The 23,987-nt window shown below is 36.0% G+C and overlaps 1 non-coding gene across 1 annotated transcript; it reads left to right on the forward strand.

The window, feature by feature from the left end:
• The first annotated feature begins 14,217 nt into the window (after positions 1 to 14,217).
• Positions 14,218 to 14,321, forward strand: LOC121222705 (small nucleolar RNA R71). Its single transcript, XR_005920069.1, has one exon. It is a non-coding gene; the product is annotated as a small nucleolar RNA R71 (small nucleolar RNA).
• The last annotated feature ends 9,666 nt before the right edge of the window (positions 14,322 to 23,987 follow it).

Genomic DNA, 23,987 nt, shown 5'->3' on the forward strand with positions numbered 1-23,987 from the left:
AACTTTGGTACGTATAAGATATGAACGAAACTTGTCAAAAGCAAAAACTATAGCAAATAGTTCTTTTTCAGTTTCTGTATAATTGATCTGGGCTTCTGTCAAAGTTCTGCTTGCATAATAGATAAGGTGAAACATTGTTTTCCTTCTTTGTCCCATCATAGCTCCAACAGTGAAATTGCTTGCGTTAAACATCAACTTAAAAGGTGAGTTCCAATCAGGTGTAATAATTATTAGGGCTAAAATTAATCGATTTTTTGAAAAATCCTTAATAAATCTACGATAAAATCTGGCATGACCTAAGAAACTTCTAACTCTTTTCACACTAATTGGAGGTTGCAATCTTTCAATTACATCCACCTTTGCTTTATCTGCTTCAATCCCATTTTTGGAAATTTTATGTCCTAAGACAATTCCCTCATTAACTGTAAAGTGGCATTTCTCCCAGTTAAGAACAAGATTCGTCTCCTCGCATCTTTTTAGTACCTTTTCCAAATTACTCAAACAAACATCATAAGTGCTACCAAAAATAGAAAAAAATCATACATGAAAACCTCAACAAAATTTTCAACCATATCAATGAAAATTGTCATCATACATCACTGAAATGTGGCAGGTGCATTACATAAGTCGAAATGCATTCGCCTAAAAGTAAATGTACCATATGGGCAAGTAAAAGTAGTTTTATGTTGGTATTCCATGACTACAACAATTTGGTTGTACCTGGAAGATCCATCTAAAAAGTAATAAAATTTGTTGCCTGCTAGTTGATCTAACATTTGATCCATAAAAGGCAATGGAAAATTGTCCTTATGAATGGCATTGTTCAACTTTTTGTATGCAATACAAATTATCCAACTCATGACAGTTCTCATCAGGATTAACTTGTTTCGTTCATTCTCAACAATCGTGATCACACCTTTCTTTGGTACACATTGTACTGGACTTACCTAAGAACTATTTGAGATGGGGTAGATAATTCCTGCATCTAACCATTTGATTACCTCCTTTCGTACTACCTCTTTCATGATAGGATTAAGTCTCCTTTCCCTATCAATTTTACCTTTTACACCTTCCTCCAAAATAATTTTATGCATGCAGAAGGAAGGACTTATACCTCGTATGTCAATTATGGTCCAACAATTACTTTTTTAAATTTCTGTAAACCATCAATCAATTACTCCTCTGGATGTTTTGTTAAGTCTGCTAAAACAATCACAGGTAAAGTAGGACTATTACAAAGATAAACATATTTTAAATGGGACGAAAGTAATTTTAGTTCGAGTTTAGGTGTTTCCTCAATTGACAACTTGGGTTGTGTAAATTCCCAACGTTCTAACTCTAGCAGTTCGAACCACAGTGGTTGAACATAACTCCTCGGATTGGCTTCCATCAAAGCCATGTTTTGATTACCTTTTTCATCTTCTAAGGGTTTAGACTCTAAAGTGTTCTCCTTCAGAATTACATTCCATAGAAACTAAGGTTTCTAATTCTTCCATTACTGAACACTCTTCCATCAAATCATGAAATTTCATCACCTTCAGGATGTTAAATGTTACCTTATCATCTTGAACTCGCATGGTGAGTTTGCCTTTTTGCACATCTATCAAAGTTCTTTTCGTGGCTAGGAAATGTCTCCCTAGGATGATTAGAACTTCCTTGTCTGCTTCGAAGTCCAACACAATAAAATCAGGAGGAAAACTAAATTTATCAACTCTTACCAAAACATCCTCAATCTTTCCTTCAGGATATGCTAACGATCGATTCGCTAGTTGAAGTGTCATAGTAGTAGGTCTTACTTTACCTATTCCAAACAGCTTCAAAATAGATTTTGGTATCAAGTTGATGCTTGCTCCTAAGTCGCATAAAGCTTTATCGCAATATGATTCACCAATGTTAGAAGGTATCGTAAAGCTTCCAGGGTCCTTTAGTTTCGGAGGTAGTTTGTTCTATAAGAACGCATTGCACTGATTCAAAAAAGGAACAATCTCATACTCACTATGTAATTTCTTCTTGGACAGAATATCCTTAATAAACATCACGTAATTGGGAATCTATTCTAAAGTCTCTACCAACAGGATGTTGATATGTTGTTGCTTTAGAACATCCAAGAACTTCTTGAATTGTACCTCTTATTTCTGCTTATTATGCTGAAGTCTTTGAGGATATAGAACTCTAGGTTGATATGGACAAATTTTCTAAGGAGTTAAATCTGCAAAAGTAGGTGTTAGCTTTTCAGAATTCACTAGTTTAGGGTTCATTGTAACTGCCCGTTTTTTATGAAATAAGAATAATGGTTTTGAGACCATAAATCTAAAGTCAAAATATTTATTTTATTATTATTTTAACTTTTGCAGCATGTTAGTAGAGTCATATGAAAATTTCATTTAGAAATTTTATCGTTTGCATACTTAATTCAATAAAAAAGGACTAAACCGCGTAAGGTGCAAAACTTGAGTTCTATAAGTTAAAAGTACCTTATGGCTATGAAATTAATTTGCTAAGGGATTTAAATGGTAATTTTACCATTTATATAGTTAGTGGATATTTTTGGACATGAATCAAGTATTTTACAAGTTAATTTATAAAGTTATTTAAGTAAAATGATAATAAGTTAAGTAATAATAATAAAACTTCATCTTCTAAATTGTCTTCATCCACCAAAATTGAAGATGAGAAACTCCATTAATGAAGCTCAAAGTTTCGGCCAAACTCTATCCTTGCATGTAACTGTAACTTTGTCCCGTTTTTAATGATTTTTATGTTTTTGGAGTTGTTGTAGGTTAATCTAGCTAGCCTAGGGACTAATTTTCAAAACTGTTAAAAGTATAGAGTTTTACGATGAATGCATGTTGGTCGTTTTTTATGCTTGATGGATGAAAATGAAAGTTTAGTGATAGCTGAACAAGTTTTGTAAAGTGATTTTTGTTGAAAATGTCAAATAGGGATTTATTTGCAAAATGTAAAAATTAAGTGGTAAATGTGTGAAATAATAAAATATATGAGCTGCTATGGGTTTAGATAAAATTCGGCTAGCATGGGTATGTGCTAAATTGGATGAATTTGCATTGTTATGAGATAGGGACTAAATTGTAAAGAAGTCAAAAGTTTAGGGGCAAAATGGTAATTTTGTCATAATATGAATTTGGGTTGAATTGAGTAAAATATGAATTAAAGTGGTTAAATTTGATTATATAGATCAAGAAAAGCCACATTCGGAATTAGATCGGGGGAACACAAAGTAATGGACTGATCGGTCGATTTTATCCATACTAATTCGAGGTAAGTTCGTATATTAATAACCTTTAAATTATATATATGTTTACATGCTTAATTGAAATATTGGTTGATACGATAGTACAAAATTTTTTGACAAGATATCGGTAAGTGTATGGATCCCGGTTGAACCTTAGGAATAGATAGGATACAAATGACATGTCATTAGGGATTATCGTGTTTTGGGTGCTGGTCCCATACGTTCTACTGGTGCCTGAGTTTTTTGGCATGTGTTGCGATTACTCGATAGCTTGTGTGAGCAGCACTGTGTAGCTACGTCTTGACCGTCAGCTTGTGTGAGTAGACCTAGTGATGGCTCGTGAAGGAGCATCTGTATGAGATAAGAGATAGAGATGGTTTCAACCATGTTTTGGCACTTAGTGTGCGAGATACCCGAGTATCCGGTTTTATTACAAATGGTTCAATGGGCACAGTGTTATTATGAGAGTGTATGAGTTCGATATGACTAGTACAAGTATGTATGTGAATCATGTGAGAATTGAATTGTTATTTCATGTCTAACCTTATGGATGAACATGTGTTAGGCTGGTGGATCAAATTGAGTTGCATTATGCTATGTTTAATTACTTAAATTGTGATTAAATGATAAGCTGAGTTTTATGTTATACGAACTTACTGAGCTTAATTGCATACTCTATTTAATTTTTTGTGATTTATAATGAATCGGAAGCTCATTCGGATTGAAAGTTGTAAGAGATTGTGTCGCACTATCAAACTCTCATTTTGGTACTTTAGACTATCTATATTTTGGTTAAATGGCATGTATAGGTATTTTGGCTAATGTAGCCTATATGTCGTGATGAGTTTTGGCCATTTGAATTGGCTTGTAAAGTGGTCATATATTTTGATATGTATATATATGTATAAATGGCCTTGTGATATGTAGTGTATAGTTGCTATATGAATGCCTTGCTTGTGAAATTGTGTTTTGCCACCAAATGGTTGGAATTGAGATGAGTTTGCATGCTAAGTTTTAGGTACAATGTCTCATATAAGTAATTGACAATTTAGGTAGACTTCAGAAGTATATTTGGTATGCTTTAAAGTGGCCAAATGAATGTGCTTATGGATATCATGTTGTATGTGTGGATATTGCATGTTATAGACTTAATATTGGTTGGTTTTGAATACTTATTTTGCCATGGTTGTATGTGCATTATTAAGCTTAGGTTGGTACCTATTTGGGTGAGAAATGTGGCTTAGAAAATAGCCTATTTTCGTCCACATGGACAGAGACACGGGTGTGTGTCTTAGCTGTGTGTGACACACGATTAGGAGACACGATAGTGTGTCCACTGAAATTTCTAATGAAAGCAAGACAGTGAGTTACACGGGCGTGTGGTTGGCCGTGTGACCCATGTCAGTGAGTTACAAGGGGCTGGACACGGGCTGGGACACGACCATATGATCCCATTTCGAATGCTCACACGGCCTGAGACATAAGCGTTTGTCTTGATTGTGTGAGACACACGACCTGGCAACACAGGCATGTGTTCCCTATACTTTGAAAGTTTTCAATGTTTTCCCAAATGTTTCTTATGTTCATATTTGAGTCCCGAATTATTTTTAATGTTCATTTTTTGACTCGAAGGCTCGTATTAGGGACTATACGATTGAAATTGAATGATTTTTGTTTGGAATGAGAAATGAACATGAATTGTATGATTGTTTGATCTGCAAGTCTGGTAATGCTCTATAACCCTATTCTGCCATTGGATACGGGTTAGGAGTGTTACATTTTGTTGGTATCAGGGCTATGGTTTAGTCGATTCTTGGACTAACATAGTGTATGTGAGTCTAGCTATACATGCCATATTTAACCTATGATAGTGTGATCTCTCTTGATAGTTTTTAAATCATGTTTTCATATAGTAATGGATTCCAATCAAGCAGATTTCGATGATGTAGAAACTAATGCGCCAGCCTCTGTTCATGGAGCAGCGCCGTCTCGTTTGAGACCCGTATCTGAAGGTCATAGAGGAGAGGCCAAAAAGCTTTCTTCCAATGATGAATTAGTGGTTCTTTTAGTTTTTCCGAACTAATCCGGTTGCTCAGCAACCTCCACCCCTAACTTTTCCCCAATCAGTTCCTGTAGCACCTCAAGTTCTGGAACCCGTACGTTTAAGCAAACCACTTGTGGATAAATTTTGAAAGTATGGGGCTGGAGAGTTTAGAGCGACAATTGATGATGACCCTGAGAGAGCCATGTTTTGGCTTGAGAATACGATTCGGGTGTTTGTTGAATTGTCCTGTACGGCAACAGAATGTGTTAAATATGCCGTATCTCTTCTGAAAGATGATGCATGCTAGTGGTGGAGCACTTTAATTTTTGTGGTATCGAGGGAACGTGTTACATGAGAATTCTTTTAGACAGAATTTAGGAAGAAATATATAAGTCAGCGGTTTCTTGATAAAAAACACAAAGAAATTGTATAGCTGAAACAGGGTCGTATGACCATATTTGAATATGAAAGAGAATTCGTGAGACTGAGTAAGTATGCTCGTGAGTGTATTCCAACCAAAGCAATTATGTGTAAATGGTTTGAAGATAGATTGAATGAAGACATCAACTTTTAGTCAGGATACTTGAACTGAAGGAATTTGTTATCTTAGGGTGAGTTTGGGTGGACGGTGTGCTTACCTGTGGTTAGTGTAAAAATAGCGGTGGCAGTGAGATTAGATACTGTAGCGATACTGTAGCGTGAGACAAAAAGTAAGCTAAACGCACCGCACCTAATCGCCCATCCAAACCCACCCTTAGTCGATAGAGCACACAAAGCCGAGGAGATTAGTAAAGAAAAGAGAAAAGCTGATTCAGAGGCTAGAGATATAAGAAAGAAGTCAATGGGTAAATCATATCATTACTCGTCAAAGAAATTGAAGGATTTTCATAACCGTTCCACTGCTTCAGTGGGTTATTCTAACATAGATCGTGGAAAGCAACATGCAAGTACTAAAACTCAAGCCACTTTAGTAGCGGGTGTAGGTAGTGTCAGGGCAAACAACCAGACTGTCAACAATATGGAAGACGACATTTTGGGGATTGTTGGATGATTAATAAAACCTGTTTCAGATGTGGCTCAGAAGAGCATTTTATTCGTGATTGTCCTGAGTTATTCATGAAAGATAAACTTCCGACTACAAGGCCGAGTAATACAGCTGCTAGAGGGAGACAACCTCGAAATAATAGATATGTGAATAGTAGCAAAGGTGCAACAAAATATTCTACTATGAGATCCGAGGTAGGAGCGCCAGCTTGAGCTTATGCTATTCGAGCTCGCGAGGATGCATCGGCACTAGATGTTATCACCGGTACTTTTCTCTTTATGACACTAATGTAACTACTTTAATTGATCTTGGATCAACCCATTCATATTTTTGTACAAATTTAGTGTCTAATAAGATTTTGACAGTTGAGTCCACTGAATTCGTGATTAAAGTATCGAACCCCTTAGGTTAATACGTCCTAGTTGATAAGGTTTGCAAGAATTGTCCTTTGATGATTAGGGGTTACTGTTTTCTTGTCAATTTGATGCTTTTACCGTTTGATGAATTCAATCTGATATTGGGTATGGATTGGTTGACTCTACATGATGCTATTGTAAACTGTGGACAAAAGACTATTGAGTTGAAATGTTAGAATAGTGAAATTCTTCGTATTGAATCCGATGATTTGAGTGGATTGCCTATTGTGATATCAGCTATGCTAGCTCAAAAATATGTAAGAAAAGATTATAGTGCTTACCTTGCATATGTACTGGATACAAAAATGTCTGAGTCGAAGATTGAATCAATGTTAGTGGTTTGTGAATATCCAGATGTGTTTACTTCTGAGTTACCTGGGTTGCCACCAGTCAAAGAGGTTGAGTTGCTATTGAGTTAGTACCGGGAACATCACTAATATCCATAGCTTCGTATAGAATGGCTCCTCAGAGTTAAAAGAGTTGAAATCCCAATTGCCAGAGTTAATGGATAGAGGTTTTGCATGATCGAGTTTCTCTCCCTAGGGTGCACCAGTTCTGTTCATAAAGAAGAAAGATGGATCAATGAGATTGTGTATTGACTATCGACAACTCAATAAAGTTACAATCAACAACAAGTATCCATTGTCGCGAATCAATGATTTGTTTGATCAGTTGAAAGCAGCAACAATAATTTCTAAGATTGATTTATAATCTGGTTATTATCAATTACTGGTTAAAGATTCGGATGTGAAAACTACATTCAGAACCAGGTACAGACACTGTGAATTTTTTGTTATGCCATTTGGGTTAGCTAACGCTCCTGCAGTATTTATGGACTTGATGAAAAGAATTTTTAGACCGTATTTAGACAGATTCGTTGTTGTATTCATTGATGATATTCTGATCTATTCCCAGAATGAGTCTGAACACGTTGAGCATTTGAGGATTGTGTGACAAATGTTGAGAGATAAACAATTGTTTGCTAAATTCAGAAAATACGAGTTTTGGCTCTAACAAGTTGGATTTCTAGGACACAATGTTTCAGCGGAGGGCATCCGAGTTGATCCAAGTAAGATTTTAGCAATTATTGACTGGAAACCGCCAAGAAACATATTTGAAGTCAGAAGTTTTCTATGATTAGCTGGCTAGTACCGAAGATTTGTAAAAGGGTTCTCGATGATAGCTACACCAATGACGCGGTTGTTGCAAAAAGATGTGAAGTTTGAATTTTCCGATAAATGCCAACAGAGTTTTGATCAGTTGAAAGCAATGTTAACTGAAGCATCAGTTCTAGTTCAGCCTGAGCTGGGTAAAGAGTTTGTAATTTTCAGTGATGCGTCATTGAACGGCTTGGGATGTGTTTGAATGCAAGAAGGCAAAGTGATAGCTTATGCTTCCAGACAATTAAAGCCATATGAAAAGAATTATCCGACATACGACTTAGAGTTGGCCACTACTGTATTCGCATTGAAAATTTGGAGACACTATTTGTTCGGTGAAAAATGCCACATATTTACTGATCACAAGAGTTTAAAGTATTTGATGTCACAGAAAGATCTAAATTTAAGGCAACTTCGATGCCTTGAATTGATAAAAGATTAAGAGTTAGTCATTGACTATTAGTCGAGGAAAGCAAATCTAGTCACGGATGTTTTGAGTAGAAAATATTTTTTTGCTTTGAGAGTGATGAATACACGATTTACCTTATCTGATGATGGCTCGATTTTAGTTGAATTAAAAGCTAAACCATTGTTTCTTTAGCAAATTTGTGAAGCTCAGAAATGTGACAGTGAATTGAAAGCAAAACGAGTACAATGTGACTCGACTCCTGATTTAGAATTTCATATTAGAATCGATGATTGTTTGATGTTTAGAGGTAGAGTTTGTGTACCGAAGAATTCAGAGCTTATACAAAAAATTTTTCATTAAGCTCACAGTGGTAGCTTGTCTGTTCATCCGAGGAGTAACAAGATTTACAATGATTTGAGACAATTGTACTGGTGGTCAGGCATGAAATGGGATATTTCTGACTTTGTGTCCAAATCTTTGATTTGTCAACAAGTTAAAGTTGAACATCAAGTACCTTTGGGATTGTTATAGCAAGTGGTGATACCTGAGTGGAAGTGGGATAGAGCTACGATGGATTTCGTATCTGGATTACCCCTATCTCTGAAAAAGAAAGATGCTATATGGGTTATTGTTGATCGTTTGATGAAATCTACACGCTCTGTTCCAGTACGTATAGACTTTTCACTTGACCGATTAGCTAAGTTGTATATGTCTGAGATTATCAGGTTACACAGAGTGCCAGTCTCTATTATTTTGGATAGAGATCCGCAGTTTACATCACGGTTTTGGAAGAAATTGCAAGAAGCTTTCAGTTTGTGGTTGCATTTTAGCACTACATTTCATCCTCAAACCGATGGTCAGTCTGAGAGACTGATTCAAATTCTTGAAGATATGTTTTGTTGTTGTCTTTTAGAGTTTGAAGACAACTGGGAAAAATATTTACCGTTGGTTGAGTTCGCGAATAATAATAGTTTTTAGTCGAGCATAAAAATGGCACCGTATGAAGCTTTATATGGTCGTAAATATTGAACTCCGTTGTACTGGACCAAGCTTAGTGAGAAAAAGATTCACGGGGTTGATTTGATCTGAGAAACTGAAGAGAAAGTGAAAGTAATTAATGATAGTTTGAAAGCAACTTCAGATTGACAGAAATTGTATGCATATTTGAAACATAAAGATATCGAATTTCAAATCAGCGGTAGAGTGTTCCTGAAAGTATCGCCTTGGAAAAAGATTATTTGGTTTGGTCGCAAAGAGAAATTAAGTCCGTGATTTATTTGACCGTATGAGATTACCGAGAGAATAAGATCAGTGGAATATCGTCTAGCTTTATCGTCAGAATGAGAAAAGATTCATAATGTGTTTCATGTATCCATGTTACGATAGTATGGATCAGATCCTTCGCATATAATTTCTCTAACAAAGGTTGAGATTCAGCCTGATATGTCGTACAGTGAAGAACCGATTAGAATTATAGCACGAGAGATTAAAAAGTTAAAAAACAAAAACATAGCTTCAGTGAAGGTACTTTGGCAACGTCATGGTATCAAAGAGGCCACGTGGGAACTCGAAGAAGCTATGAGAAAGCAATACCCTAACCTATTCTTTGGTAAGATTTTTGGGGACGAAAATTCCTATTGGGGGAGAGTTGTAACAACCCATTTTCGGTGAATCAGAATGGTGGTTTAAAGACCACAAATACAAAGTCAAAATATTTATTTTATTATTATTTTAACTTTTACATCATGTTAGTAGAGTCATATTAAAATTTCGTTAAGAAATTTTATCGTTTGCATGCTTAATTCGATAAAAATGACTAAATCGCGTAAGGTGCAAAACTTGAGTTCTATAAGTTAAAAGTACCCTATGGCTATGAAATTAATTGGTTAAGGGATTTAAATGGTAATTTTACCAATTAAATAGTTAGTGGATATTTTTGGACATGAATTAAGTATTTTACAAGTTAATTTATAAGGTTATTTAAGTAAATGATAATAAGTTAAGTAATAATAATAATAAAACATCATCTTCTAAATTGTCTTCATCCACTAAAATTGAAGATGAGAAGCTCCATTAAAGAAGCTTGAAGTTTCGGCCAAAGTCTATCCTTGCATGTAACGGCAACTTTGTCCTGTTTTTAATGATTTTTATGTTTTTAAAGTTGTAGCTTAATCTAGCTAGCCCAGGACTAATTTGCAAAATTTTTAAATGTATAGAGTTTTAATATGAATGTATGTTGGTTGTTTTTGATGCTTGATGGATGAAAATGAAAGTTTAGTGATAGTTGAACAAGTTCTGTAAAGTGATTTTTGTTGAAAATGTCAAATAGGGATTTATTTGTAAAATGTGAAAATGAAGTGGTAAATGTGTGAAATAATGAAATATATGAGTTGTTATGGGTTTAGATGAAATTCGGCTAGCATGGGTATGTACTAAATTGCATGAATTTGCATTGTTATTAGCTAGAGACTAAATTGTAAAGAAGTCAAAAGTTTAGGGGCAAATGGTAATTTTTCCATAATATGAATTTGGGTTGACCTGAGTAAAATATGAATTAAAGTGGTTAAATTTGAAAATATAGATCAAGAAAAGCCACGTTCGGAATTAGATCTGGGGAAAAACAAAGTAGTGGATTGATCGGTCGATTTTCTCGATACTAATTCAAGGTAAGTTTGTATATTAATAACATTTAAATTATATATGTTTACATGCTTAATTGATATATTGGTTGATATAATAGTACGAAAATTCTCGACAAGATATCGACAAGTGTATGGATCCTGGTTGTACCTTAGGAATATATAGGATACAAATGATGTGTCATTAGGGATTACCATATTTTGGATGCTGGTCCCGTACGTTCTAGTGGAGGCTGAGTTTTCCGGCATGTGTTGCGGCTACTCGACAGCTTGTATGAGCAGCACCGCGTAGCCACGTCTTGACCGTTAGCTTGTGTGAGCAGACCCAGTGATGGATCGAGAGGGAGGATCTATATGAGATAAGAGATAGAGATGGTTTCGACCATGTCTTGGCACTTAGTGTGCGAGATACCTAAGTATCTGATATTATTCCAATTTTTTCAACAGGCACAGTGTTATTATGAGAGTGCATGAGTTTGATAGAACTAGTACAGGTATGTATCTGAATCATGTCAGAATTGAATCTATGAGGTTTGTGATTTCATGTCTAACCTTGTGGATGAACATGTGTTAGGCTTGTGGATCAAATTAAATTGCATTATGCTATGTTTAATTACTTAAATTGTGATTAAATGGTAAGCTGAGTTTTATTTTATATGAACTTACTAAGCTTAATTGCATACTCTGTTTAATTTTCTGTGTTTTATAGTGAATTAGAAGCTCTTTTAGATTGAAAGTTGTCGAAGATCGTGTCGCACTATCAAACTCTCATTTTGGTACTTTAGACTATCTATATTTTGGTTAAATGGCATGTATAGGTATTTTGGCTAATGTAGCCTATATGCCGTGATGAGTTTTGGCCATTTGAATTGTCTTGTAATGTGGTCATATATTTTGATATGTATATATGTATAAATGGCCTTGTGATATGTGGTGTATAGTTGCTATATGAATGTCTTGCTTGTGAAATTGTGTTTTGGCACCAAATAGTTTGAATTAAGATGAGTTTACATGCTAAGTTTTAGGTACAATGTCTCATATATGTAATTGACCATTTAGGTAGACTTCAGAAGTATCTTTGGTATGCTTTAAAGTGGTCAAATGAATGTGCTTATGGATATCATGTTGTATGTGTGGATATTGCATGTTATAGACTTAGTATTGGTCGGTTTTGAATGCTTATTTATGCCATGGTTGTATATGCATTATTGAGCTTAAGTTGGTACCTAATTGGGTGAGAAATGTGGCTTAGAATATATCCTATTTTCATCCACATAGGCAGAGACACGGGCGTGTATCTCAGCCGTGTGTGACACACGGTTAGGAGACACGGCCGTTGGTCCCCTGAACTTTATAATGAAAGCAAGTCAATGAGTTACAAGGGCTAGTCACACGGGCGTGTGGTTGCCCGTGTGACCCAAGTCAGTGAGTTACATGAGGTTGGACACGGGCTGGGACATGGTCATCTGATCCCATTTCGAATGCCCACACAGCCTGAGACATGGGCGTGTCTCTTAACCATGTGAGACACATGGCTTGGCCATACGGGCATGTGTCCCTTGTACTTTGAAAATTTTCAATGTTTTCCCAAAAGTTTCTTAAGTTCATATTTAAGTCTTGAATTGTTCTTAATGTTCATTCTGGGCCTTAAGGGCTCGTATTAGGGACTATATGTTTAAAATAGAATGATTTTTGTTTGGAATGAAAAATGAACATGAATTGTATGATTGTTTGATCTATAAGTCTGATAATGCTCTATAACCCTATTCCGACGTCGGATATGGGTTAGGAGTGTTACATTCACCTTATCAGATTTTTCAGCATCTGATTTTCCTATTGTATGATTGTATGATTGTTTGAATGCTTATTTATGCCATGGTTGTATGTGCATTATTGAGCTTAGGTTGGTACCTATTTGGGTGAGAAATGTGGCTTAGAAAATAGTCTATTTTCATCAACATGGGCAGAGACACGGGCGTGTATCTCAGCCGTGTGTGACACACGATTAGGAGACACGGCCGTGTGTCCCCTGAACTTTATAATGAAAGCAAGTCAATGAGTTACACGGGCTGGTCACACGAGCGTGTGGTTGGCCGTGTGACCCAAGTCAACGAGTTACATGAGGTTGGACAAGGGCTGGGACACGGTCATTTGATCCCATTTCGAATGCCCACACGGCTTAGCCACACGGGCATGTGTCCCTTGTACTTTTAAAATTTTCAATGTTTTTCAAAAGTTTCTTGAATTCATATTTGAGTCATGAATTTTCTTAATGTTCATTCCGGCGTCAGATACGGGTTAGGAGTGTTACATTCACCTTATCAGATATTTCAGCATCAGATTTTTTTGTTGTAAGGACTTCAACTGTTGGCTGACTTTCCTCTTTTTCAGTAGGCTCATTTTCAACCGCAACCTCCTTTGGTTCCAAAATCTTATCACTTCGAAACTATACCACTTTGCAATACTCCATACCAGCATTCCTCATATTTTCTGTATTACTCGGCAAGGCTCGTTGTGGTCTACTATGAAGCTCAGTAGCTAACTGACCCATCTGGTTTGCTAGATTTTTCAACGTTGTTGTTTGGCTTTGGATGATTACTGCTTGACTTTGGATCAAGGTGTCATTTTTTGCCATGTATGCTTTCAACAAGTCATCGTAACTATTTGATGACTCATCTTGAGTTCGTTTTTAGGCTTGTTTGTTAAACGCTTGGGTTTGGTTGGGTCTACGCTGCATATGATTGTTGTTCCGTCCATTTCCTTGGTTGCTCCAGGAAAAGTTCAGATGATTCTTCCCCGAAGGATTATAGAAGTTGGACCGTGATCCTTGTCCACTTCTATTTTGATACTGGTTCCTTACATAATACACAGATTCTGGGTTTGAAGGGGAATTCTCAAAAGAATGACCATCCCCGCGATACACAGGAAAAAACATCATACTAACTTGGTGATTGAGCTATAATATTATTCAAACAATTAGTGGTAAACTATTTAACATAGAGGAAATAAAAGTTACTTGAGTAGAGAGTGAAGTCAATGCGTCCACTTCATGCACTCTAGCTACTCGTCTTCCAAAAATTGCTCAATTTGTCAGCCATTGGTAATTGTTGCTAGCGATCCTCTTGATGATCTCGTAAGCCTCATTATAAGACTTAGAAAAAATCGCACCATTCGCAGAAACATCTACCATTAATCTTGTGTGTGCTTTGAGACCGTTATAAACCGTCTCCAACTAGATACAATGAGGAATCATATGATGAGGACAGTTACGAAGTAATTCCTTCAATCTTTCCCACGCCTCATATAAAGACTCATCATCCAATTGTTGAAAAGTAGTTATCTCATTTCACAACTTTGCATTCTTGCTCAATGGAAAATACTTAACCAAAAACCATTATGCTAATTCTTGCCAAGTAGTTATTGAAATTGATGGCAATGAATTCATCCATGCTTATGCTTGATCTCGTAACGAGTATGAAATAGTTTTGACCTCAGTGCTTATTTAGTCACACCAGCTATCTTAAAGGAATCAATCACCTCCATGAATAATCGAAGGTGTAAGTGTGGATCTTTTGTGGTTATATCGCTGAACTGGCCCATCGTTTGGAGCATTTGAAACATCACTAGTTTCAATTCAATTTGGGGTGCCTCGATATCTGGTCTCCTAATTCCTAGATTTAACTATTGAAGAGTGGCACAACGCATTGTTTGATGGCATGACCCCTATAATCAACAATAAGGATTGGGTTGTACACTTATTTGACTCCATTACCTTGTCCATATTTTTGATTTCCAAGGTCCATCTCGGTTTGTCTTTGAGCAGATCTCTCACATTTTCTAGCCCGTTGAATCACTTAGATTACTAAGGATACTCGAGTCTCTTGTCTGAGTATAACATGCCAAAGCTATGTCCCAGACATAGTCATACATGGAATGTTTCCTATACTACAAATGCCATATCCTAGATATGGTCTTGCATGGGAGTTCTCATATCGATTCCCATGCCAAGTCCCAGTCATGGTCTTACGGGGGACCTCTCATCTCGGTGCCAACGCCATGTCCCAGATATGGTCTTACATGGGACCTCTCATCTTGGTGCCAATTCCATGTCCCAGACATGGTCTTACATGGGACCTCTCATAATCTCAATGATGCCAATGCCAAGTCCCAGACATGGTCTTACATGAGATCTCTTTACCCAAATGTCATGACATTTGTATCTGATACATTCCAAAAGTTTCAACGGAGCTTTTTAATACTAATTCTCTATCGTATCATACTTGAGTCAACATTAAATAAATCCATGAAATAAATATATAATTGCTTGAAAATAACAGCATTAATAATAATTATTGAAATATTGCAGTTATTTGCTGTAAACTTACCTCGGTACCAAATTTGACCAAATCTAGCAATTTAGTCTTTAATCTTTTTATTTCCCCGATCTAACTCCTGATTTCGTTCTTCTTAATCTACAATAGCAAATTTAGCTTATTTAATATTCACATTTATCAAAACAGTCCTTGACTCAAACTTCAGAAAAATTACAATTTTGCCCCTAAACTTTTGCATATTTACACTTTTTCCCCAAAGCTCGGATATTAAACTTCATCTCTTATTCTTAGGTTTTATGACATCCTAAACATCTTTCCCTTCTATGGAAACACCAAATTCCCATAATTTCACTTAAAATCGGCTAGCAAAAGTTGTTTAACATAATTTCAAGCCTCATATTCTACCATAAAACATCAAAATAAAAACATTTCACCTATGGGTATTTTTCGAAATATAAACCCTAGGTTAAATTATAGCTAGAATAAGCTAAACCAAGTTATCGTTACTAAAAACGTAAAGAACATTAACAACAGGGATTAGGATCACTTACCATGGAGCTTGGAAGCTTGAAAACCCTAACTATGGCTTCCCCCTTGCTAATTTCGGCCAAATGAAGAAGATGAACAAAAAATGGCTTTTAATTTTGTTTTTAATTCATTTTAATAACTAAATGACCAAAATTCCCTTAATGAAAATCTTTGGAAACAAGTCTAACAATGTCCATTTTTGTCCACCAACTTAACCAATGGTCTAATTATTATATAAGGACCTCAAATTTAAAATTTCATAACATTTGGACACCTCTAACACATAGAACTCAACTTTTGCACTTTTTACAATTAATTCCTTTTGACTAAATTGAGTGCCCAAACATCGAAATTTTTGAACGAAATTCTCACGAAATCATTCTGTGAAATTGTAGGCCATAAAAATATAGTAAAAATAATTTTTTTCTCATCAGATTTGTGGTCCCGAAACCACTGTTCTGACTAGGCCCAAAATCGGGATGTTACATTTCTCCCCCCTTTTAGGGATTTTCGCCCCCAAAAATCTTACCTATGAAGAGATTTGTGTACTGTTTTCGTATAGCCTCTTCGGGTTCCCATGTAGTCTGACTATCTCTGAAACATATAATTCAGCCAACTTGTCAAGTGACTAATCCATACGAATCGGGATAAATTGAACTGACTTCGTTAACTTATCAATCACAACCCATACTGCATCTTTCTTTTTCAGTGTCAACGGCAACCCCGCTACAAAATCCATGGTAACTCGGTCTCATTTCCACTCAGGAACTAACACAGGCTACAATAAACTTGAAGGTACCTGATGTTCGGCCTTTACCTGTTGACAGATCAAGCATCTAGAAACAAATTCTGAAATATCTCTTTTCATTCCTGCCCACTAGTACATTTTCTTTAAATCGTTATACATCTTTGTACTACCTGGCTGAATAGACAAAGAACTGCTATGTTGTTCCTGTATGATCTTTTGAATAAGCTCATCATTCTTCGGTACACATATCCGATTTCTGAACATCAAACAACCATCAGAACCAATCTAAAAATCAGAATCTACACCTGATTCGCATTGAGCTCTTTTAGTTTGCAACTCGTTGTCATCTTTATGAGCTTTACAGATTTCTTTGAGAAACATCAATTTAGCTATCAACTCAGCAAAAATGGAATCATCATCAGATAAAGCCAAACTGGTATTCAAAGCTCTCAATGCAAATAATGATTTTTTACTCAAGGCATCAGCAACAACATTTGCCTTACCCGAGAGGTAATCAATCACTAACTCTTAATCTTTAATCAACTCTAGCTATCTTCTTTCCCTCAAGTTCAAATCTTTCGGATTCATCAAGTCCTTCAAGCTTTTATGGTTAGTAAATATTCGGCACTTTTCACCATACAAGTAATGTCTCCAGATCTTCAACGCAAATACAATGGCAGCCAGCTCTAAGTCGTGCGTCGGATAATTTTTCTCATGTGGCTTTAACTGTCTGGAAGCATATGCGATGACTTTATCTTCTTTCATAAGCACACAAACCAATCCGTTCAAGGATGCATCACTGTAAATCACAAATTCTTTACCCGGTTCTGGTTGTACTAAAACTGAAGCTTCAGTCAACAATGCCTTTAACTTGTCAAAACTCTGCTAACACTTTTTAGTCAATTCAAACTTGACATCTTTCTGCAACAACCTTGTCAACGGGGTAGCTATCATGGAAAAGCCCTTTACAAATCGGCTGTAATAACCAGTTAATCCAAGAAAGCTTCTAACCTCTGATACATTTCTAGGAGGCTTCCAATTAACAATTGCAAAAATTTTACTCGGATCAACTTTAATACCATCACCTGAGACAATGTGTCCAAGGAATCCAACTTCCCGAAGCCAGAACTCACTTTTACTAAACTTGGCATAAAGCTTATTATCTAACAAACTTGATAAAATGGTTCTCAAATGCTTGGCATGTTCAATCTCATCACAAGAATAAATCAGAATATCATCAATGAACACATCTACAAATTTATCCAAGTAAGGTCTGAAAATTCGGTTCATTAAGTCCATGAAAACAGTAGGAGCATTAGTCAAGCCAAATGGCATCACAAGAAACTCATAGTGACCATACGTAGTCTGCAAAGCAGTCTTCGGAACATCTGACTCTTTAACCCTCAACTGATAATAACTGGATCTCAAATCTATCTTGGAAAACACAGTAGCTCCTTTCCATTGGTCAAACAAATCATCAATCTAGGTTGTGGATATTTGTTCTTTATAGTTACTTTGTTAAGCTGCCAATAATCTATGCATAATCTCATCGAACCGTCTTTCCTTTTCACAAAAAGCACTGGTGCACCCCACGTAGAACAACTAGGCCTTGCAAAACCTTTATCAATTAATTCCTGCAACTGAGCTTTCAATTCTTTCAATTCCAACGGGGCCATTCTATAAGGAGTAATAGAAATAGGAGTTATACCTGAATCAACTCAATACCAAATTCAACTTCTCTAATAGGAGGCAAACCTGGCAATTCTTCCGGAAACACATTTAAATACTCACGTACCACTGGCATTGATTCAATTTTCAACTCTGGATCTCTACTGTTCAATACAAAAGCAAGATAAGCGTCACGCCCTTTTCTCAAATATTTCTAAGTAGACATAATAGAAATCATGGCAAGAGAACTATCTGGCTCTTCTGAATTAACCCAAATAATATTACCGTTTTTACATTTCAACTCAATGTATTTCTTTCCGCAATTCACTATCACATCATGGTCAGTCAACCAATCCATACCAAGAATCACATCAAACTCATCAAATGGCAATAGGATTAGATCGGCCAGAAAACAGTAACCTCTAATCATCAAAGGGCAACCCTTACATACTTTGTCTACTAACACACACTGGCTTAATGGATTTGATACTTTAATTACATATTCAGTAGATTCTATAGGCATGTTCACAATAGGGATCAATCTCATACAAACATAGTAATGGCTCAAACCGAGATCAATCAAAGCAATAACATTAGTATTATAGAGAGAAAATGTACCCGTAATCACATCAGGGGAGGATGCCTGTTCACAAGCACAGATAGCGTATGTCCTTGCGGATGCTCTAACATCTGGTCTAGCAGCTGAGTCTCTAGGCGTACCCCTGTTACTTGCCCCAACTCCTAGATTCCTCTGTGGTCTGCCTCTGGTAGGAGCATTTCCCGATCTCGCAGTCAGTATTAATTTTTTTTAAATTGTTTCGGAATAATCCCGAATATAGTGATCTGGTGCACCACATCTAAAGCAAGCATTTTCATTTGGTCTACACACTCCAGGATGACGTTTACTGCATTGGGCACATTCTGGCCTAGGTGTTCGAGTACCACCCGTACTTGCGATTGTAGTAGTCTGAGCTCTTCGACCCTCAAATCTTCTGCCTCTGTTTCGGCTAGAATACCTAGCTGAAAAATTTGATCCATTAGAGAACTCTCTAGGCCTCTTGGATGTAGACTGAAATGATTTGCTCATTTGCCTTTTCTTCGTGTCTGCACTGCAATTTCAACTTTTTCCTTCTCTTTTTCTTTTAACAAATCTTTTGCTCATTTTATAATCGTCATGAGTCGTCACACTATCAAAATATAAGTATGGCATGTATAGCTAGACTCTTATTTACACTGAATGTTCCGAGAACCGACTAACCCTGCCTAATACCAACAAATGTAGCACCCCTTATCCAAGACCGTTTTTAGAGTTGAGCATGAGGCGTTACTTGACTTAAGTTATTAGTTCGGGGCATAAAAATTTACTTTTAAAATTTATTTCACTGTTCACTATAATGTTGTGCACCTGCGCAGCAGTCACTAATTTAATTATAACTCGTGTTACGAAAATCAAAATTTAGATCCATAAATTTTCACTGAAACTAGACTCATATATTTTCTTTCCATAAAATTTTTAGATTTTTTGGTTCAACCAAATAGTACAGTTTATTAGTTAAATTCTCCCCTATTTCACTATTCGACTGTCCTGACCTCTCATCACTAAAAATTATTTACCTTATTGTACAGACTTCATATGGTGCTTCCACTTGTTTCTACTGAAAATATACTAAGGATTCTAGACATATAAATTATAACTCATAATTCTTTCCATACAACTTTTAATGATTTTCTAAAGTCAGAACAGGGGACTTCAGAAACCATTCTGACCCTGTCTCACTAAAATTCAAATATCTCATAATATAAAATTCTTTTCCTGCAATGTTTCTTTCATATGAAAATAGAATCAATAAGATTTAATTATATATCCATTCACTCTCTAATTCCATTTCTACTAATTTTCGTGATTTTTGAAATTCACGTCACTACTGCTGTCCAAAAACTATACCATTACAAATTTTTACTCTTTTTATAATTTCTTTGTATTAATCAACATTTAAACATCCATAATGCCAAATATGTTCTTAGCTAACCATTTTAATAGCAAATCATTAGCCATATCATATGAACACACTCAAAATGACTAAGTTCCTATACATGCCATAGCTTTACACGTTCAAAATTTCATAATACCGAGATGTCTGTGGATAGTGTGAGACGAGCTCCGACGTCATAGTGATCCCAGAACTGACTTGGCGATACTATAAAAATAAGGAAAATAAAGAAAGTAAGCATAAAGCTTAGTAAGCTTACAAGTAAATAAATAACAACATTTATCATAAACCACCATACTCATAAATTTTCACCAAACACTAGGATCTTTACTTTCTTCTTTACTTACTAACTTACTTGTTTACTTACTTGTTTGCCTTAATAACTCACGATTATAACTTACTCTTCACTTACTGAAATTCTTTTTCTCAACTGATAACTGAGATATTTTCAATCCTTTATAACTCACCTGAATCTAGTTATCATGCTTTTTCTTGAACTTTCATGTAACTTAATTCATTTTCTAGCCCGTTGAATCACTTGGAATACTAAGGATACTCGAGTCTCTTGTCTGAATATAACATGCCAAAGCTATGTCCTAGACATAGTCTTACATGGGATGTTTCCTGTACTGCCAATGCCATATCCCAAATATGGTCTTACATGGGAGTTCTCATATCGGTGCCCATGGCATGTCCTAGACATGGTCTTACGGGGGACCTCTCATCTCGGTGCCAACGCCATGTCCCAGACATGGTCTTACATGGGACCTCTCATGTCGGTGCCAACGCCATGTCCCAGACATGGTATTACATAGGACCTCTCATAATCTCAATGATGCCAATGCCATGTCCCGAACATGGTTTTATATGGGATCTCTTTACCCAAATGTCATGACATTTTTATCCGATACATTCCAAAAGTTTCAACGGAGCTTTTTAATACTAATTCTCTATCATATCATACTTGAGTCAACATTAAATAAATCCATGAAATAAATATATAATTTCTGGAAAATAACAACATTTATAACTGTAACACCCCGAACCCGAGACCGTTGCCGGAGTCGGACACGAGGGGTTCACAGACTTTAAACCCCTTATAAAAAAATAATTTTCCAGACACTGCCCAATCTGCATACTAGTCGTTTTAAAAATCATATTTTTCCCTAAAACTAGACTCATATGCCCATCTACGTATTTTTTTCTAGAATTTTTGGTCGGGCCAATTAGTACAGTTTATTAGTCAAAGTCTCCCATGTTACAGGGATCGACTACACTGACCCTTGCGCATTACGACTTGGATATCTCCCTGCACAGAGCTTCAATACTGATGCCGTTTGTTTCTATGGAAACTAGACTCAGAGAGGAATCTATAAATATATGGCGTGACTCCTAATTATATCTAGTTAATTTGTAATGAATTTTCAAAGTCGGAACAGGGAGTCCAGAAACCGTTCTGGCCCCATCTCACAAGAACCTAAATAACTCTTAACATACTGTCCATATGATCGTTTTGTTACTTTCCTATGAAAATAGATTCATTAAGGTTCGTTTACATAATTTATTAATTATTTAATTCCAATCCTACTATTTTTAGTGATTTTCCAAATCTACTTCACTGCTGCTGCCAGCATCTGCCTTTAAGGTAGACTTTACCTACTTCATAGTTTCCATGATTCAACTAGCCCTTTCAGCATAAATAGCACAAATTATGATGGTGATTAACCATTCCATACCAAATGATTATAACATTATGCTCAAACATATGTAAGCCATTTTCGCATGGCTATATCATTAACCAAAATATTTCTCCGCCACTAGTCTATTTTATACATGCCATAAGATAATCCAAAACATAGCAGTACCAACAGTGGATAGTGATAGTGTGACTAGTTGCTGACGATCCCCGAGCCTGTAGCTTCGCAATGAGATCTATAAAACAGAGGAAATAGAGTAAACGGAGTAAGCATTACAATGCTTAGTAAGTTTTAAGCAGTGGCAATAGATAACAATCAAATTATAACATAGTTGTTCGTATTTTTATTTCACTCTTCCTTCGGGCATACCATCCCTTTTCCGGATACACACATCTCATCATATACAATAGGCAGATAAACTTTCACATAAAAGTGAGCTCATGTGACATAGATATATCGTATGATTTCACATCACCCCTCACACTGATCCGATGTCACATAATCATAAGAATAGTCTCAGAGATTGCTCTCGTATGCATCACATAACTACCTTATGATTTAGTGCAAATCAAGCACACATATAAACTTGGAGTACATACCTGTTTAACCTTTCGCATTGAATATATTTATAAGCAATTCTTATTACGAAATCTTACCCGGACATAATCTCCACACGAAGTTATCGGGTCTTACCCGGACAAAATCCCCACACGTAGTCATCGGGTCCTTAGAACTCGGATATAGTACGAGCACGAAGCTTAGGGACATTAATCAGTGATAATATTCTGGCATAAAGCCTGCGGGGTTTTAACCCGGATATAGTCCTAACACAAATGCCCTTCGGGACTTATCACATTTATGCACTTTCACATCCATCACATTGGCCACTCGGCCCTGTCACATATATACACTTTCACATTCATCACATCGGCCATTAAGCCTTATCACGCATATACACTTTCACATTCATCACATCGGCCATTAAGCCTTATCACATATATATACACTTTCACATTCATCACATCGGCCATTAGGCCTTATCACATATATACACTTTCACATTCATCACATCGGCCATTAGGCCTTATCACATATATACACTTTCACATTCATCACATCGGCCATTAGGCCTTATCACACATATACACTTTCACATTCATCACATCGGCCATTAGGCCTTATCACATATATACACTTTCACATTCATCACATCGGCCATTAGGCCTTATCACATATATACACTTTCACATTCATCACATCGGCCATTAGGCCTTATCACATATATACACTTTCACATTCATCACATCGGCCATTAGGCCTTATCACATATATACACTTTCACATTCATCACATCGGCCATTAGGCCTTATCACGCATATACACTTTCACATTCATCACATCGGCCATTAAGCCTTATCACATATATATACACTTTCACATATGGGTTTAATCAATAGCTTATAAGCAACTAAAACAAGTTTATCAAGGTTTACAACACAATCTCAAATTCAGCACAAGCTGTTTTTCCTGAGCAATAGTCACTAAATTATTTATAACTGGAGCTACAAAACTCCAAATCACTTTCCGTAAATTTTTCCTGAATTTAAACTCGTATGTCTTCCATCCATAAAATTTCCAGAATTTTAGGTTTGGCCAATCAATACCAGATTTTTCTTAAAGTTTCCCCTGTTTCACTGCTTGACTAATCTGACCACTCTTCACTACGAATCAAATTTCTCATTATCAGAAATTCCTTTGCTTACACGGTTTCTTTTATAAGAAACTAGACTCATTAAGCTTTAATTTCATGTCTCATTCAGCCTCTAATTCAAATCCATGAATTTATGGTGATTTTCTAAATTCATGTTACTGCTGCTGTCCTGAGCAGGTTTATCACAATTTTACTCTTCTGACATATCCTTTCAGCACTTCATAATATCATATCCATTTGGCAACATATCATATCAATAACTTACCTATACTTCATAATAACCATTAGGCTATATGCATAAAGATTTACAATAGAGTTATGATTCTTTTAATATGTGCTTAACA

Source organism: Gossypium hirsutum, chromosome D10, assembly GCF_007990345.1.
Source record: "Gossypium hirsutum isolate 1008001.06 chromosome D10, Gossypium_hirsutum_v2.1, whole genome shotgun sequence".
Taxonomy (NCBI): domain Eukaryota; kingdom Viridiplantae; phylum Streptophyta; class Magnoliopsida; order Malvales; family Malvaceae; genus Gossypium; species Gossypium hirsutum.